Source organism: Podarcis erhardii, assembly GCF_964252035.2.
Source record: "Podarcis erhardii genome assembly, chromosome: 8".
NCBI classification, from domain to species: Eukaryota; Metazoa; Chordata; class Lepidosauria; order Squamata; family Lacertidae; genus Podarcis; species Podarcis erhardii.
In genome coordinates, this window is record NC_138499.1 from 39,090,236 (window position 1) to 39,105,761 (window position 15,526).

Consider the following 15,526-nt stretch of genomic DNA (forward strand, 5'->3'; position numbering starts at 1 on the left):
GGTATTTAAAGACTTTAACTTGTTCGATCAACAGATTATTCACATACCACCTATGGGTCCTATAATTTCTTGAAAATTTAGTTTTCTTTAGTTTGACTTCTTGCAATTCACAGCCAGGTGTTCTCTTTGGCAGTATCCTGAGAACACCCTCATCAACCTTTTTAGGCCCACTTTTGTTTGCGATAGTAGTACCATTTATTTAATTATTAGATTATCTAATTATTTATTTCATTTCTATACCACTTTATATTTTAAGAAAAATCTCAAAAGCAGTTTAAAACACATTAAAACATCAATAAGACAATCTGAAGAAAGTCAAATATAGAGTATACAGTCAAAGCAACATAATTAACTAAAAAAACAAACAAACAAAATTATCCCAAAGATTTCAAAATAAAACATTACAAAGGAGGTCAACTACAGAATACACACTCCACAAAATAAGTTAACAAAAAACAAAACGTAAACATTTTTTTTTAAAAAAAAACACTGCTAAGTGAGGTCAAATATAAAATGCACATTTAAAACAGCATAACTAACTAACAAAAGAATAAAACATTATCATAAGCATGACACAGCTCTTTGGTAGGCTCTAAAAGATGGGACAAAATAATCCAATAGTTAGGGTTTGTCATCAGGCAATGTCCCTCTGGTCTCACCAGGCACCGCTTTAGTAGAACTGGTGAGTCTGGGCCCCACCCCCTAGGCCAGGTGGAAAGGGCCTTGCAGGGAGCGGCCTTCACGACTCACAGCAATACCTGAGCTCAGTGGATCACCCAGGGTGGTTATTTATGCTTCTGATTTGCTTTATCCATTATTGAGAATAGTGTATTTGGTTCTCTGTGCTTCCTCATTTTTGCTCTGTTTTTACAAGAAGATGAATAACCAGCAAGAAACTGAGGCTGAGAGCAAATTTTGGGGCATTCCAAGGCAAGTTACAGATATGTTTAGAAAGATATGTCATGGTGAGGAGACAGAGCCAGAGCAGCCAGCTGAGATGTTATCACTGGAGAGTATTTCTGACCCCCCTTCTCCCAGAACCCGGCGTTTGTTGAGAGTGCAAGAGCAAAAGACTCAGAGACAATTAGCCGCCGGTAGCCACTGTAAGGAAAAGTGCTGTTGGTAGGAAGGGAGTGGAGAGGATCTTAGTTGGAGCAATGCCATTGTCTCTCGCTGTGATGATTGAATAAACTCATTAGTAAGAACTCTTCTTGTTTTTCTCTGCTTCTTGCTGCCACCAGGGGAGGGGGAGCGGATAAAATCCCCCAAAGCCTGACAATAAATATAGAAATAAAGATGTAGATGTAGATGTAGATGTAGATGTAGATGTAGATGTAGATGTAGATGTAGATGTAGATAGATATGATCATTATCATATTGTAAACCGCCTGATGAACTTCACTTTTTAATGAGTCTGTGACTGAATTGCAGGCACTGCATGACAGAGTAAAATGGACCAACGTATATGTATGCGATTATTGCTCTGCCCTAACTGACAAACACATGCTGGACTTGGATCCTTCACCTCCACCTGACAGTATTGAACATGTGCCGGATGCCAGAGACCCTTTGATATCAGAGCATGTCAACCTGGAATTTCTGGGGCTCCAAAGCAAGCAATGCATGCTGCATAATTAATGCAGCATGGTGCCAATGGAAGAGCTTTTACTCAAGCAGCACTAGGATTCTATATTGTAAACCGAACATGTTATTAAGGTTTGTGTATTACATCATGTTCCTATCTCACACACAACTTATAGTGGGAGAAGCCACCAGCAAATGGAGGTAACACTCTTGTCACAATACCTACCTTTACCCCTTAGTCAATAGCTGGTGTTCTGTGACCCAATATGTTGTTATGTGACATAGCTGCTATTGTAGGTGTGACTTTAATTACAATAATTTTAATTACAAATGGGCACAACCTCTTAGCAGTCTTTTTCACAATGCTTGGTTTCTTCATACAAATGGCACACTTATCACAGTCTCTTTAAAGCACCATAGAAAGGGACCTTTCTCCATAGGGGTGGAAATTAGCCTACAAAAAAGTGCACCAGACAGGACTTCTGCTGCATCCACAGAGAAGTGACTGAAGCAAAGGCGATTTAGACTTACCAGGAATGTAAGTAAAAAAAATTGTTCATAGAATCATAAAGTGTAGAACTGGAAGGGATTCCAAGGGTCATCTAGTGAACCCTCTTCAATGCAGGAATATCATCAAAGTCTCTCATTCAGTTTGAAACCATAGTAGACCCTGCTTCGTTTGCAAATGTCCTGTTGTTGTTGTTGTTTAGTCATTTAGTCATGTCCGACTCTTCACAACCCCATGGACCAGAGCACGCCAGGCACTCCTGTCTTCCATTGCCTCCTGCAGTTTGTTCAAATTCATGCTGGTAGCTTCGAGAACACTGTCCAACCATCTCATCCTCTGTCATCCCCTTCTCCTTGTGCCCTCCATCTTTCCCTCCCTTTTCCAGGGAGTCTTCTCTTCTCATGAGGTGGCCAAAGTATTGGAGCCTCAGCTTCACAATCTGTCCTTCCAGTGAGCACTCAGGGCTGATTTCCTTAAGAATGGAGAGGTTTGATCTTCTTGCAGTCCATGGGACTCTCAAGAGTCTCCTATAGCACCATAATTCAAAAGCATCAATTCTTCAGTGATCAGCCTTCTTTATGGTCCAGCTCTCACTTCCATACATCACTACTGGGAAAACCATAGCTTTAACTATACGGACCTTTGTTGGCAAGGTGATGTCTCTGCTTTTAAAGATGTCCTAGTAGTTGTATTATTTGTCACTTCCTGTGCAGGAGTCATCAGAGAGAGAGAGAGAGAGAGAGAGAGATGCTCTCTCTCTCTCCCTCTGTGTGTGTGTGTAAAAACTAGTTGTATGAACATCTTAGCCTGTTTCCACACTATCAACTTAAAACACAGCTAGGATGTTCATTTCTTTTAGGCAGGGTTGATTTGAAGCTGGGATAGATATGGATGGTAGCTAAAGTCAAGTGTACACTACTGTCCAAGCCAACAGGGGGAAAGCATTGCATGCAGACTCAGATATATGCGAGATAAAAACATGTTGTTTTAGCTGAAACAGTGCCCCTCTGGAATTCATCATTCCTCAAATACCAGTGATGAGGAATCCCCCATTCCTAGCAAGGGTGGGTGGAAAAGAGCTTTTAAAATATTATTATTATTAATAATATTTTTATAAATTTTCCATTAAGAACATCCAATTAATAACAAATCGAATCAAATCATAATCCAATTCAAAAACAAAACAAAACAAAAACTAATCTACAATCTGAATTATTTATTATTACCGTATTTTTTGCTCTATAGGACGCACTTCTTCCCCTCCAAAAATTAAGGGGAAATGTGTGTGTGTCCTATGGAATGAATGCGGGCTCCTTGGCTTCAGCGATAGCAACGCGAAGCCTCCGAAGCACAGAGGGAGCGCTCCCTCCGTGCTTTGGAGGCTTTGCGTTGCTTTCGCTGAAGCCTGGAGAGTGAGGGGGGGTCGGTGCACACCGACCCCTCTCGCTCTTCAGGCTTCAGGGATAGCCGCCTGAAGCCTTCGGAGCGCAGCGCGAGTTCCCGCTGCGCTCCGGAGGCTTCAGGTTCTTTCCCTGAAGCAAGAAGATTCTTGCTCTCCCGACTTCAGCAAAAGGAACCCGAAGCCTGCGACCCCTCTCGCTCTCCAGGCTTCAGGGATAGCCGCCAGAACCCTTTGGAGTGCAGCATGAGTTCGCGCTGCACTCTGCAGGCTTCTGATTCCTTTTGCTGAAGCCGGGAGAGTCTTGCTCTCCCGGCTTCAGCAGAGAGGGAGAGCTGTGCAGCGCCCCTTCAGTCAAGCGGGAGGAGAAATGGAAGGGGCTCCGTTTCTCCTGCCACTTCGCTGAAGGGGCGCTGAGCAGAGAGGGGGAGAATTTTTTTTTCTGTGTTCTCCCCCTCTAAAACAAGGTGCGCCCTATTGTCTGGTGCATCCTATAGAGTGAAAAATACGGTAAATTTCACATGGACTTCCCATATTCTGGACCTCTGAAGAACTCATCTCACATAATGATATTTCTGCCCTCTTCTTCTTGTTCTCATATTTTCCACATTCTGATCTTAAACTCTCAAAGTCCTCAGTCACTGGCTAATCGATTCTCAATCATGTTAAACAATCATATATCCTTTCATCTGTCAGGCGTAGTTTAATTTGTATATATACTCTGTGTGTGTGTGTGTATTTCCTTTGTCTGTTTGCCCAGGAAGCTTTCCCTGGCTCACTCTTATCTTCCAGTTCTGGCTCTTGTCCAAGCCTGCCATTTGAAGTTTTATGATTCAGTAAATTCCCAAGTTGTTGAGTTGTTAAGCATACTGTTCGCAAATATATGTAGCAATTAAAATGGAATATATTCCACAGATATAAATCATTTGGCAATTGATCAGCTTTTCCAGGGACCACACAAGTCTCCCCTCTAGGGAGGGGAGTTGCTAGACACCCGTTTCACTTTCTCTCCCACCCATAAAGAAGAAAAACCTGCAAACAGGTGCACTGTATGTTGTGGGATATTTCCCAAATTATTGTCTCAGATCATTGTAGAATCAGCCAAAAGATGTTCCCCACTCCCACAAAAAAGGGAGGAATTCGCTTTTTCCATCCTGTGTCACAGCTATAAAGCACCAACTTGTTCTGCTCATTTATCTTTGTCAAGTCCGATTAAAACTGTGCAGCTGACTAATCAATTGCAAATAGAAGTCCATCTGTACTCCGTTTAATTTTTTTTAGGTCTTTTTTTAATGAGGCTTGGCATATAAAAGCAAATGTAGATATAAAAGAGAGAACGTACTGATCACCTCTGTAAATCCAAGCACCATGATGAGAATCTCTTTGAAGTCCAAACTTACATACCAGCAACTGTGCAGTTCTGCAGAGTGTTTCCCTTATCTCCATCAGTCCAGAATATGCCTGTTTTCAGCCAAATCTTATTAATTTTTAAGAAGCAGGTGTCCCTGCTTGAGAGAATGACTCTGGAGAGTGCCCAGTTTCCGTGCCAGGCTTGGCACCCAAAGTGCCAAGGTTTGGCATCTTGTTGTGGGGCCAGATAACGGACTCTCTGGGTGAGACAGCCCTCTCCTACCCTGGAGAGGTCGGCAGGACTAATTACTCCCACATTAGTCCTGAATTTCTGGCACTACTGGGGGTCCGATCTCATGGAAGGCAGCCATTTTCCTCGGCAGGAAAAAGGAAGTTTGAAAGGATCTGGTAAAATATGAGCCACCTAAATCTCAGGTGAAGCAGTAAGGATTACAGTCATACCATGTCTGTTCAACTTCCAAAACAGTCTTTGACTTTGAAAACCAAAGCAAGGCTTCTGATTGGCTGCAGAAAGCTCCTGCAGCCAATCAAAAGCCGTGGAAGCTCCGCTGGACGTTCAGCTTCCCAGAACATTTGAGAACTAAGCTATTTGAAAACCAAGGTACAACTGATCTGAGACAAACCACAGCAGTGAAATTTAGTTTTTCATGGCTCTCGGGGGTGAGGAACTGGAACACTTATGGCTTTTTCGGGTATTAATTTATCCTATCACACAGCTACTATAGGCACAACCCCCCCATCAATATTGTCTATTTTCTCATACCACTAAGTTGAAAAATGTAGTGAAGGTAGAGTAGAATCAAAAATATACAATTTGACTATGTAAAGCTAATGGATGTTAAGATGACTTAGTAAACTGAAGACAAAAATGTGATGGCTGTGTATTGTGGCATGATCTCCAATAACCCAACTGGAAAGAAGTTCTAGAGGCAGTGATAACAGGGTTTGGCCATCAGCATCTGTTCTTATATGGCGGCAATATGTCTACTTGGCAAGTTACAGTGGGGAAAACTAGGAAAATATTAAATCACATGAGATTTCATGTAATCATGAATGCTTCTGGGATGACAGTTCAAACTAATGTACTGCATTTTCTGTTTTCCAGGTAAACTGTTGAAAAAAATACCATCACAACTGAGGAAATTTTCACTTCATATATTTCTTTCATTGGCATACACATGGTGCTTCAGATTAGGAAACCATGAGCTGGTTTTCTCAAATTCTGGAAAACTGGATCAGTTTTTCTTATTTGGAAGAATATTGGACCTCAGTGGTTCACCCTTTGTGGTTACTTAAGCTTCTGATTTTAATTTATTCACCATTCATATGTACGGTTTTGTGTCTCTGGGCTCTCTCATTTGTGTTACATATTTACAAGAAGATGAATAACCAGCAAGAAAGTGATGTTAGCAAATTTTGGGAGAAACCAAGAAAAATTATTGCTCAAGTTTGTGATATAACTGGAAAGATATGGTATGGTGAGTAAGCTTTCTTTCATTCCAATAATTCAGTCTTATCAGCTCCTATACTTTCATAGGATTGAGCATCAGAATTTCAGACTTGAGACATTGGGACAATAGTTGCTACAGTGCATCAGGAGTGGACCTCTAAACCCACTTCAGAGTCACCACAGCTCCAAGCTGGCCTTGGCTCCATATGGATCAAAAGAAAGGCATGGAATTTTTTTTAGGTAATAAGCAATCAAAAAGAAAAACAAAACATATTATGAGGTATGAAATTAAGATATATTACAGAAGAAAGGGTCAGCTGGTGGCTGCATAAACACCATAAATTTAATCACATTGAAAGCATGCCTCCTCTCCAAAAGAAACCTGGAGAATGTTGCTTAAACCTCACAGAGCTTTAATTAGCAAAGCTCTTTAAAAATAGTTTCATGAATTGTGGCAAGAGAAGGGGGTTGGGTTTAAACGTGTAGTGAGTACACAGCGAATGTAATGAGTATATCGTTGTGCAGTGAGACTTTGATGGTGCCATTTTCAGAGCATGGTAAACCACTAGGTAACTCTGAAACATAAACTCTGGACACAAACCATGGAATCTGCCAGCATAGGATGTGGTGATGGCTGCTAATTTGGATGGACACTGCAAGAAACCGGATGATGGAATACAGAGAGCTTTGGCTTGATCAAGAGGATCCATCTTATGTTCTCATCGCTTCCCAGAGTGATGTTGCTTTAGATGTTGAAGCATAAATCAGAAATACATTACTAAAACCAAGTTTGGGTCATAAGGATGAAACCCTGTGGCTACTTATGACATTGGTCAAGGGTGCATCTGTCTGGGAAACTGTTTTCTCACTTTGTATAAAGTGATTCAGAGAATGGTCTGAAGATATGAGTATTATAACACATATAAATGCTTAAAGGAGATTGAAAGAGGGTCACAGTTTTAGCTTACTCAAAGACTAGGCAAAAATGTTTTCACCTGCACCCAAAAGTAAGCAAGGAAGGAATATTCCAGCAGAGGAGAATACCATTTGTTCTGGGATCACAACAGAGAAAGTCTTGATCTGTATAGATGACAAACTAGCATCCATAACACTGAAACATATAGGAGAGGTTTTTACCTGATCTTAAATTTCAGTTTTCTGAACCGCACTGTTTTCTTCCAATAAAAGATTGCAATATTTCATTTATTTTTCACAAAGTAATATTTATTTGTTGTGGTTTGTATTATTTCCAGGTTATGAAGTTATTGGCATGGAACATCTCTGTAAAGGACCAGGGATTATTGTTTATTATCACTCAGTCACTGCTATTGACTATTCCTTTCTTGTGGCTAAACTTTTTAAGGAGGCACAGAGAGAGTGCTTTTCAGTCACTCATAGAGGCATATATCGGCTACTAGGTAAATTATTAAATTCAAATCATGCTTTTTATCAAAAAATATGTGAAATGTGACATAAAACAATGCTATAAAATATAAAACCATGTATCAGGCAAAGAGGTGAAAAACAACATACAAATAAAATATCAGCAAGATGATGGATGTGACCATGGGGAACGTAAGCCAAAATAAAACTCGGGACCAAGTGTTGATATTTCATTGTACCCTACCTATGCTGTTGGGGCAATCCTCTCAAAGCATGCCTCACTTCATTTCCCAGTGACAAGTTGCCCTGACAGATTCCCATCTGAGTTACAACAATGGGTGAGCCCAGAGTGAGATGGAGTGTTCACACAAAAAAGAAAGTTGGAAACTGCAGGCTTGCTTTTGGCCATTTACAGCCTCAACCTCTTCTTCCAATAATGTTTCAGGCACCTTATTTGAATCAGGCTATGTTTCCAACGGGACGCTGGTGGCGCTGTGGGTTAAACAACAGAGGCTAGGACTTGCCGATCAGAAGGTCAGCGGTTCAAATCCCCGCGACTGGGTGAGCTCCAGTTGCTCGGTCCCAGCTCCTGCCACCCTAGCAGTTCGAAAGCACGTCAAAGTGCAAGTAGATTAATAGGTACCGCTCTGGCGGGAGGGTAAATGGCGCTTCCCTGCGCTGCTCTGGTTCGCCAGAAGTGGCTTATTCCTGCTAGCCACATGACCCAGAAGCTGTACGCCAGCTCCCTCAGCCAATAAAGTGAGATGAGCGCCGTAACCCCAGAGTCGGTCACGACTGGACCTAATGGTCAGGGGTTCCTTTACCTTTACCTATGTTTCCAACACAGCATGTTGACCATTGTCTTTTGGCCCCTGATCACAGGTTGCAGGAATACCTTATCTGGCCTCATAACAGCTATGAGATTACTTTCTACATTCTTCCTCAGGGATCTAAAAAACGGGGGCCAACTGGATAAAGTGACATCTGATTTCTGTGCTGTAACTGCATATAATTGCTTCTGACTTTAATGCCAGAACAGGACAAGGTGTAGGAAACTGGGTCCCCAACTTGATGATTTCTTCAGGTACAAAGATACCAGAAAGCATGGCCCCACGCGAACACATGGCCAATCAAGCACTCCCACACAATGCTTTTATGCCCCCACGTGACATTGCAATCGAACCCATGTGGCACCCTTGCTGTAGTGTTCATGGCCCTCCACTGCCACTCCCCACATATCATCTTCCTCTGCATGCACACAGCAGCCACAGCAAGGAACTATGACACCACCAAAGGGTCATTTAAATAAGGAAGGAAGGAAGTACAGAGCCCCCAAATGCCCAGTAACACAGAGTGCTCTGTTTGGGGGGTGAATTTGTCCACTGGGTGAATTAATGCAGCATATAATCTCCACCCACTTACATGTGCATGAAAAGATGAACTTATGTTGGTGTAGGCAGGATTCAACCAGCATGGGCTCATCTGTGACATGTGTGTATCTGTCTCTCTGTGCATGCAGCAAGGCACTGTGGCCTGTATTTTTATCATAATGCAAACTTGAATGTCATTCGGTTGTACTACAGACGTGACTTGTGGAACGCATGTCTAAAAAGGTGGCCACCTCAGCACTTCCACAAAATCCTACTTGAAAAGTATTGGCAGAGAACTATGCTTGTGATCTGTAACAGTGCAATATCTTTGGAATAATGACATTTGTATAGCATCCACAATATTTCCTAAATAAGCGTTATATAAAATGCATTTTCTTTCTATTTGGGGCTTCTTTTTTCAGGGCTGAAGATACTTTTAAATTCCATCAATTTGAAAGATTTCAATAAAGCTGAATGTGTGGAAATTTTGAACAAAGGCCATTTGCCCCTGGTGGAGGTAGAGAATCACACTTTAGTAATGACTACAACATAATGTGGGGTAACAGCACTGGTTTCGCTCGGGTAGCTTTGGAGGCAAAAGTGGTGAGTGACCTTTGTGCAATTTGCATTGCCTTCACGATTATCCTAGATAAGACAGCATGTGTTGACATCCTTGATCTAGCATCCTAAGTAGTTGAGGATGGCAAATATCCTGTTTGGGGGTCAAATGATTTCTGGAGTTCCAAATATTTCCCACCCCTGTTTGTTTTTTTTTTTTTTTTTTAAGCTATTGAAATCACTTACCGTATTTTTCGCCCCATAGGGCGCACCGGCCCATAGGACACACCTAGTTTTTGCGGGGGAAATAAAGGGGGGGAAATTTACTTTTTTTCCCCCAGGCGCGGGGCTGGGGATGCCCGAGCTTCCCCCGACCCCAGCCCCCAGAACAGGCTGCTATCCGCAAGCCTAGGGAGCCAAGTGGGAAGTCCCGCCAGTCTCCCCAGGCTTGCGGATATCTGTCCCCCGAGCTTGTGGGGCTGGCAGCCTCCAAACCAGGTCGGGGAACAGCGGGATGGCAGCGCTGCACCTCCCTGCTGTCCCCCGGGCTTGTGGGCTGCAGGCTGCTGCCTGCAAGCCTTGCAAGAACTCCCACTGGGCTCGAAAGGCTTGCAGATAGCTTCCTAAAGCCTGGAGAGAGAGAGGGGTCGGTGCACACCGACCCCTCTCGCTCTCCAGGCTTCAGCAAAAGCCTGCACTCGCCCCATAGGACGCACACACATTTCCCCTTAATTTTTGGAGGGGGAAATGTGCATCCTATAGGGCGAAAAATATGGTACATTTAAAAAGAAAAATAGCTTTTTTCCTCTTCAATTCTTGAAAATCTGGGGGACAGCATGTGCAATTTGAAGTCAATTGCGTCTGGCTTGTCATTGTAATGCCAGATGGGGATCATTATTCCTAGTCCATAACCAAAATAAAGGTGGGGCAGGTGGGGTGAAGTAATTCTCCAGTTCTCACCTTTCTTTTGATTTTGTATTTTTTTCTTATTTTCTTTCAGCCCATCATCCCTATGTTTACACAAAACGTTTGTGAAACATACAGGAACATTGGAAAGTCAAGTGAGCGAAATATCTTATATTCCTTGGTTGATGAAGAGATCTGATATCAGGCAAAAAACAGATTAATAATATACAATGATTTTTTATTTATTTTTTTAAAAAATCTATTTCGTACCTACTAGTAGTTTATTCAATGTATACTTATCCGAAAAAGTTGTGCTGTCTCTTAAAAAATATGCACTCAAATTATTTAACCTCATCTCTGGGATGGATTGATTGGGATTGCTAAAAACTCAGAATGCCAACTAATTTCAAATTTGATATGGGATCTCTTTCTTACAGACTCTTTTCCCTTTCATACATAGGGTTGACAAGATGGTTATAGGAGAAAACAAGACTTCTCTACCTTCCCATATATGGAGGACTTCCAGTGAAACTGAGGACATATATTGGAGAACCCATCCTGTATGATCCAAATATAACAGCTGCAGAGCTGGCTGAAAAAGTAAGTTAACTCTACACAAGGAAGTAAAAAAGCAGGGTTTTCTTTTCCTGTTGGTTTCTCTCTTTCAGTTGTATAAATTGTATTCTGCCTACTGACTTGCTCATTCTATACGACCAGAGATCGGGTTCATTATATAGACTTTTGTGCATTATGTTCATCACTCAGCTTTCCCTCTCTGGAACTTGTTGAGACCATGAAAAACCTATGCATTTTATGTAGTGCTGCACAAAGATCTGCTCATGCAATAGGACTTCTTCTCCCCACCATATGCCCCAGAATCTGTCCCATAGGGTTCTTCCAAGCCCCCTCCCTGGTGGGGGACCCAGTAAGCACTGTACGCTCTTAAGCCTCAGTGAAACTATTACTGAAGAACTTCTGATGTTTGTGTGACTTATTGCAACTCTGCACGTGAATGCGACTCCATCCTACTCTGCTATTTTTACCCATGCCCTGCTGTGCTGTTTTCAGGCAGGGAACCAGGAGGTGACTGATTTCTGTCACTAGCCCTGCCAACCATTGCCATTCTAAGAGAACAAGAGAGGTGTTCATAGTGAGTTCAGGCACCTCTTTTTCTGGAAAAATAGCACTGAGCATAGTGAAATATAACTCAATAGCATTTCTGCAGTTTTCCTCACATAGCTGGAGGTAACAACCATGCAGGAAAACTAGTACCAAGCAGCCCACTTATGTTTGGTTGTATCTCTGCCATTCTCATACAGTGCTCTTGGTAAACATAAAGAGAGTGGGCTGGATTCACTGACAGATGAGCAGTTTCCTAGTGGGGTTTCCTGGCCCTGGCTGCTCTTGCCCAATGTTGAAGAAGCCACTTTTGACGGTTGAGAGACAAGGACTCTCGTGCAACACATCTCATTATACATACATTCTATAGCTGGAATAATGTTACCATAAAGAAGCAATGCAGAAGCAAGAAGAAGCAGCTAAGCCAGCTGCTGCTGGCTGGAAAGCCAGACAGGATGTTTGTGACTGTTACCATGGCAAGAAAGGGGCAGTCCATTCTCCGTATTGAGCACCGGATGTGAGCTCAGTGTGTGTTATATGACTTGTACAGGATGTACATGGGTGGAGTTTAGAGAGTTTCTCTCTGTTGTTCAAAGAGTGCAGACATCTTTATCTGTATGGCTGCTAAAGACAGAAATAAAGACATGTAAATACACTTCTGTCTGTCTGATTCCCCTCCCTGGGGATATGCAGGGAGGAGGAGAAGCAATGGTGTGTTTTTCTCACAGTCTGGGAAAAATCGCCGATACAAACCTCGTCCTGTTTAACCTGCCGGGAGTCGCAGAGGGAGGTCAAAAGGAATTCAGCCGGTGCCTGGATAGGTAGGCACATTCCTCTGACCGAGGCAGAATTCCAACAAATAAATGGGTTGCCTCTGGTTCTGATCCCTTTAGCTTTTTCTTCACAGATATTAATAACTGTGAACACCTATTTAGCAATATATTCCTATAACACAATGTATTCCTTTGTTCTTCTTTCAACAGGCAAAGACTGCAATTGAAAATCTTCGTGATAAATACCAAAAAAGGCCAGGAAATATGTTAAGAGCTCTTTCAGAACGATTTGATAAGCATTACAAAGCTAGTCCATATAAAACAGTTGCAGTGTTTATGAGAAAGTGTCTGTAATAGGAAGCATTAATAATTATGTTATTAAAGCTAAGCTGATATACACAGAATTGTGCTGGATTGTTTATTAATTATCTGGAAGGGTCCCTAGCTCAGTAGCTCAGCTCCTGCTGTGTGTTCAGAAGGTCCTAGGTTTTCAAAGACATACGAGTGCTTTCTATTTTATGTTTATAAAAGTCGCTCCAAGATTTGAGTCCTATAATGGCTCAACCTTTCTAAACATACAGGAAAAAAGTAGAGAAAACAAAAAGGTAGCCATAATTGGTGGAAATAGTGACTGACCTAACGAAAACAGCCAATTCAGCAATGAATCTGGATCTGGGCAATCCAAGTGCAGTTAAACAGCTAAAGTAAGTTGCCCCAGTTTTACAGCTTCAACTTGAGGAATATTCAAGTTGAATATTCCCTTGACTGGGGTCAAGGGAAGGAATCTGAGATGGAAGGGGGTCCCAGAGTAAGAAGAGGGGACAGACATGGCTGCCTTCCTTGCAAAATGGCTGAACAGTTTGAAAGTGGAGCTCATCCCATATGTAGATGTTCTTGTGCATGCTAATAGAGTCTCAGGACCTGGACAACATAATCATGATACTATATGAAATAGAACATCAGTAAAATTTTAGAGCAACAACTTTAGAACACTTTTTTCCAACCGAAGACTATCACTTAGAGAGCATTAACAACATCAGAGCAAGTGCAACTAAAATGCTTTTTCTCAAAGAAAAAGCAAAGGACAATGTAGGAATCAATACAGTCAACGTTGAACAGGTTTAAGGCCTGTTGACTGTAACAAGAGAGATAAGCGTTCACTTGGTTTGAACCTGTGTTCTGCAGACCTCTGCAGGTACACAGAGTTATCCCAAGGGGTCAACAAAGCAGCTGTGGCTGGCAGGTCCTGGTCAAGGGCCCAGGAACTCAGAGGCCTGCTCGTCTAGCACCCATTAGCTGGCTTTCTCCCAATAGGATGTCTGTGGAGGAAGGCATGAGGTGCATCTGCTCTCGAAAAGGAATGATTCGGCTTCAAGCGAGTTGGCACAGTTGACCCTTGTGGTTCACCCCAACTCTATTATTCTATGATTCCTATGAGGCATCCCAAAACAAATCTATATGAATGTTTACTACACTGGGAACAATTCCACATTTAAAAATGTGATTATACACACACACACACCCTCAGATGAACAGCAACACATGACACATTACACCATGCCATTTATTAACAGAAATAAAGACAATATGGAAAAGCCATGTGTGAAAAACTAAGTACATCTTATTATTAAATAGCTTGTAAAACCACATTTAGCAACAATAAGAAGCTATCATTTTCCGTAGGACTTTATCAGTCTCTCACATCACTTCAGCTCATTGAAGTTTGCTGGCATTTGTTTATGCACAGCTATCTTAAGGTCTTGCGCAGCATTTCAATTGGTCTGAGGTCTGGACTTTGACTAGGTAATTGATTCTGTTCTTTTCCAGTCATTCTGTGGTAGATTTCCTGGTATGCTTGGGATCCTTGTCCTGTTAACAGCATGACCCAATTTTGGCCAAGCTACAGCTGTCGGGCAAATTGTCTCACATTTGACTCTAGAATACTTTGGTATACAGAGGAGTTCATGGTTGACTCAATGACTACAAGATTCCCAGCTCCTGTGCCTACAAAACAAGCCCAAATCACCACCCCAAGCTGCTTGTGCTGATATGCTGTTTGGTTTTCGTCAAAGGTGGTGCTGTGCATTAAGGCCAGACATCTCCACTTTGGTCTCGTCTGTCCAAAGGACATTGTTCCAGAAGTCTTGTGGTTTGTTCAGATGCAACTTTGCAAACCTAAGTTGCCTGCGGTTCCTGCGCAATGTTTGCCATCTTGCCAAAGGTTGCAGGCAGCTTTACCTGCAGCAATTGCATATTGATTGCCCTCTTAGAAGACAAAGTCCAGCAACTGGAGGAACGTGTAGCTATGCTCCAAAGAATTAGAGAGCTGGAGCTCTTCTTGGAAGCAACAGAGCACACAGTCTCCACCAAGGAGGAGACAGGGGACTCCCCTGAGAAGGAGGCTAGTTCACCAACACAGGAGCCAGATATATGGAGAAACGTGACTCAAAGAAGTAGGAGGCCCAGGATTCGCTCTGATTGTTTAGAAATACACAATCGCTTTGAGGTCCTCTCCCCTAGCATGGAAGATGAAGAGCAGACTCCATTTGAGGATCTCTCCCTCATTACAGTCGATCAGGTATATGAAGACGAGCAGCAAAGTCAGTCCTCAGGGAATGTGCAGGCGACCTTGGAACGGACAGCTCACGGAAGAACCCCGACCAGACCTAAGAGGAGGCGTGTAGTGGTGATAGGGGATTCCCTACTGAGGGGAACAGAAGCAGTGATCTGTGGGCCTGACAAGATTTCTCAGGAAGTGTGCTGTCTCCCCGGGGCTAAGATCCAAGATGTAACTGAACGACTGCAAGGAATCATAAAACCCACTGACAAATACCCCTTCCGCTTGGTTCATGTGGGAACCAATGACACTGCAAGCAATAGCCTCCAGAAGATCAAAAGAGACTACGAGGCTCTGGGCAGGAAATTGAAGCAATTAAATGCACAAATTGTCATCTCATCTGTCCTCCCAGTTGAACGACGTGGCCCAGGGAGAGAGGGGGAAATAGTGGAAGTGAACAGCTGGCTTCGCAAATGGTGTAAACAGGAACGGTTTGGATTCTTAGATCATGGACTGCAGTTTCTTGAAGATGGACTTCAGGCAAGCGA

At 42.5% G+C, this 15,526-nt stretch overlaps 1 protein-coding gene and 1 pseudogene across 2 annotated transcripts in view; one reads left to right on the forward strand and one right to left on the reverse strand.

Moving 5' to 3' along the window:
• The window catches only part of LOC309348968 (DGAT1/2-independent enzyme synthesizing storage lipids-like), a 152,267-nt gene that overhangs the window by 102,577 nt on the left and 34,164 nt on the right, over positions 1 to 15,526 (reverse strand). The gene's annotated exons all lie outside the window — the stretch shown is intronic.
• On the forward strand, positions 1,939 to 12,825 carry LOC309348868 (DGAT1/2-independent enzyme synthesizing storage lipids-like; annotated as a pseudogene). Its single transcript, XR_014161538.1, has 7 exons — positions 1,939 to 2,122; positions 5,968 to 6,340; positions 7,566 to 7,730; positions 9,488 to 9,668; positions 10,624 to 10,684; positions 10,990 to 11,129; positions 12,632 to 12,825. The product of XR_014161538.1 is annotated as a DGAT1/2-independent enzyme synthesizing storage lipids-like (transcript).